We start from the raw sequence: 4,309 nt of genomic DNA, 5'->3' as shown, positions 1-4,309 counted from the left end.
GGCATGCTGAGTCGCTCACTCCAACAAAAGTCCCTCTCACTCCCTACATTGCATTTCCCCATGCAAACGTAGCCTCAGCAGCTACATTTTGAACAAGGAAAAATGGGTCTTTTAAAAAGAACAGCTTGAACTGAAGGCTATAGAGTCTAATCTTCTTCGAAATGCTCCCCTCTTCTCTCCATTAATACTCCTGAGCTTGCAAAATTTCAACAGGTTTAAATTTTTGCTTTTGCTCCTCGTTCATTGGTAATGATGTATGCATTGACCGTGACGATTATTTTAACATGTAGGTCACTTTGGACATGAGAAGGGAAGGGGGCTGTGGTTCAGCGGCAGAGCATTGGCTTGGCATGCAGAAACCCCCCCAAGTTCAGTCCCTGTCATTTCCAGTTAAAAGAATCGAGACAGTAGACGATATGGAAGACCTCTGCCAGAGACCCTGGAAAGGAGCTGCCAATCAGAGTAGGCAATACCAGGGGTCATTTCGTAGAAAAAGAGGTGCATTAGCATAACTCATTAGCTTAACTTATTTGCATATGCCACACACCCTGACATCACCGGAAGTGTGTCAGAAGGCAACACCCACCGCTTAGGCGCCCCTGGACTGTTTTGGATGGGTAGCTATCGGGGGGGGGGGACACGTGCAGATCTGTCCTCGCAGAGGAGGGAGAGCTTGTACCTGAATAAAACTTGGTCTTAAAGGTGCCACTGGACTGTTTTGGACTGGGGGGGCGGGGGGGGGGAGCTCTGCAACTTACCTGGCTGCTTCTTGCTCTGACTGAGGGCTGTTGCATGTGCCCGCCCCCTGGGCTCTTTACTGCCGGAGCTCTGCTCCTGTGCGCTCCTGCAGGAAATGACCCCTGGGCAATACCGACCTCGATAGTCTGACTCGGTCAAAGGCAGCTTCGTGTGTCATATGAGAATAGAGCAGGATGTAATCAGGTGTCTTAAATATATCGCAAAGGTCCCTAATTAATGTGTATGTCAATATCTATGTGAGTATTTCACACCAGGTTTTCATAAGAGGATCACATTGTGAGCATTTAGCAGGAGTAACCGAGTTCAAGCTTTGCATTCGAAATTCTGTTCAGGTCTAGCTTTGGCCTACAGAGAGGCCAAAACCATCACCATCCACCCTCATCCATTTTCCCCAGCAGTAGTCTGCCGGTGCACTAATATTTCATTAGCAGCTCTGTAGAAAAATGGCTGCCCTCTCTGAGGTCTATGGACTAGATGACTGTCCCCCCTGGAGAAGTGGGTCACACAACTCAGGCGGCGAACGATGCTTGCTGAATCCAGGAATTTCTCTTAAAGGGTTTTTCCCGTTCCTCTTTTTTTCATTTAAGAAGAGCGCAACGTAACTCCGGCCTACGGTGTGATTAAGTGCGATTGTCACTCCATGCAACCATTACAAATTGCAGAGAGTAAAAAGATATTGCAGAACGATTCACGTGGCAGAGATTAAGGACCACGACGAGATGTAAGCTCCTAGACGTTAATCACAAGGGAGGGAGCATGTACACCAGGCTTGCCAACCTCCAGGTGGGGCCTGGTGTTCTCCCAGCATCACAACTTATCTCCAGACTAGAGAGATCAGTTCCTCTGGAGGAAATGGCAGCTTTGGAGGGTGGGTGGTATGGTATCACAGCCCAGCCGAGTCCCCTCCCCAAACTCTACCCTCCACAGACACTGCCCCAAAATCTCCAGGAATTTATCCCGCTGAAGTTGGCAACTCTACAGTATACTTACACACAGGGCTTCTTTTCCGGGGGAACACTCTGGAAAAGAGTTCCAGAACCCCTTTGACAAAATTCTTTTAAGGTGTTTAAAAGTTTGTGAGTTTTCAGTATACAGATTGAAAACTTCACTTCCCTCTTGAGAGTTCTGGCACCTCTTTTTAAATACAAACAAACAAACCCTTCTTGTATGCATTGCCAGAACCTTTTGCCGACACCTCCTGTTGGTATAAAACCCAGAACTGACTTTGGACCTGGTTCACCCTCCCTTTAACCTCCCTGACTTAGGGAATTACTGTCCCCCAGCCCCAGTTTCTCACTGCTGGGAACTGAGGACCTGAAGAAAAAAATCTCACCTAGATAGGATTGCCAGGCCCAGTCCGGCAACGAGTAGGCATCTGAGGGTGGCGGGGACACGGAGGGTCCGCCGTAACACTTCCAGGGGAAATTCAGAAATGCTGTCACACTGCTCTAGGAATTGTCAGAAACAAACACTGCAGTAAAAACATAGCATTTCCGGCGATCCCTAGAGAAACGTGACAGCATTTTTGGTTTATTTTTCTCCTGCCGCTATACATTACTAGTAGGAGGTCTGTTCCCATAAATAACAGCTCATCCTCCCCAAACTCCACCCTCCTTGGGCATTGCCTCCCAAATCTCCCAGCATCTGGCAAGGCAGTATTGGGAACCATACCCCCAAGCAGTGTTCCCTCTAAGCTGAGTTAGTGTGAGCTAGCTCACAGTTTTTTAGCCTCAGTTTTTAAAGCAGGAAATAGTTTGGAAAAAAGGACAAGGCGCTCGATTTCAAGCTGGCTCCAAAGCTTGGAGATCAACCACACAGAAGTAAGTATTATTATTATTATTATTATTATTATTATTATTATTATTATTATTATTATGCGGAACAGGTCTAAGAGTTGTTAAGAATTACTGTCATGGTGTAATAGAGCAAAGTTTGAGTCCAGGGGCACCTTTAAGATCAATTCTGGGTATACGTTTTTTTGTGCATGCACACAAAAGCTTATACCCAGAATTAAACTTTGTTCGTCTTTAAAGGTGCCCCTGGACTCAAACTTTGTTCTATTGCTTCATACCATCACGGCTGCTTACCTGAATCTATCTGACATGATGTAAGTGTAACTCTTCCAGCATATCATAAAAGTGATGTATAAATGCTATGATCATTACTAATAGAAAGTGTGGCTCAGGTTTAGAGGAGCCATGAACCTGTTTTCAACAGCAAAGATCATTCATAAGTAGGGTTGCCAGGCACTGCCTGATGACTGGCAGAAACGTTGTGGAGGGGCAACATCCCTGGAGAATTTTTTTTTTTTTAAGAAAAATAATAATAATAAGAGACTGGATTTATACCCCGCCCTTCACTACTCAAACGAGTCTCAGAGTGGCTTCCCTTCCCCTCCCCATGACAGACTCCCTGTGAGGTAGGCGGGGCTGAGAGAGCTCTTTCAAGAACTGCTCGTGAGAGAACAGCTCTGAAAGAACTTGTAACTGACCCAAGGTCACACCAGTAGCTGCATGTGGAGGAGTGGGGAATCAAATCTGGTTCTCCCAGATTAGAGTCCACGCACCTAACCATTACACCAAACTGGCCTCATCTACTTACAGAAAGTTCTTAACCATAGGAATGAATGGAAACACTATGATAAAACCAGAAGTTTTTACCATAGAGTTTTGGGCAATTCCTAGAGCTACCTTTTGGCACTTCTGGGTCACTGTTGGCATCCCCAGTAACTAAGAACTTGATGTAAGTAGGTGAGGCCTCCCCCCCCCCCCTTTAATTTTTCTCCCACTGGAAATGGTGGCAGGCAACAGGATCTTTAGGCTTCACCTCCACCAGGGGTTTGGCAGCTCGTGAGCTAAGCCTCTGATCTTGTTGCCTTGCTGCTGGCTGACTCAAACAGCTGCCAAACAGCTTTGTGGCTGCTCGGTAGCTAAGGTGGTGGAATTTCATTTCCTTCTCCATTGCATCCTGTACAGGAAGTAAAACAGATTCTCCTGCAGTGTCATGGATGAGTCAAGCAATTAAATGGCATGAGGAGTTAGACTGTGTGAAAATGCACATGCATGAAAATGATTAATAATGCAACCTTGGGTGTTTTCTATAGGGCGACAGACTTGTGCTGATACAGTGCTGCAGCTGCAGGGCTTCCACATGGCAGGTTTCCATGCATTTTCCTTCCCTCCCCACTCACACAGAGCTGGGGCCTTTTCAGGTGTTCTTTTTAAAAGACTATTGTTATTTTGTTATAATGTTATCACAATATTTACATCAGATTCTCTGAAGTGCCAGCTCTCTCTCTCTCTCTCTCTCTCTCTCTCTCTCTCTTTCTTTCTTTCTTTCTTTCTTTCTTTCAGTAAGCCTCTTCTTTGCAGACATATAAGGGAAAATGTATATCTCCATAATGAAAGTGGCTAAAAACTTTAAAAAAAAATAATGTTAGGAATTCTGCAAACCGTTGCTGTAACATTATTACAATACAGTTTTGTGTAGTGGTTAAGTGCGCAGACTCTAATCTGGGAGAACCGGGTTTGATTCCACACTCCTCCACTTG

The sequence above is a fragment of the Gekko japonicus genome, unplaced genomic scaffold, assembly GCF_001447785.1.
Source record: "Gekko japonicus isolate JY-2015 unplaced genomic scaffold, Gekko_japonicus_V1.1 scaffold377, whole genome shotgun sequence".
NCBI classification, from domain to species: Eukaryota; Metazoa; Chordata; class Lepidosauria; order Squamata; family Gekkonidae; genus Gekko; species Gekko japonicus.
The sequence above is the reverse complement of the archived record's forward strand: the minus strand, read 5'-3'. Positions refer to the sequence as shown.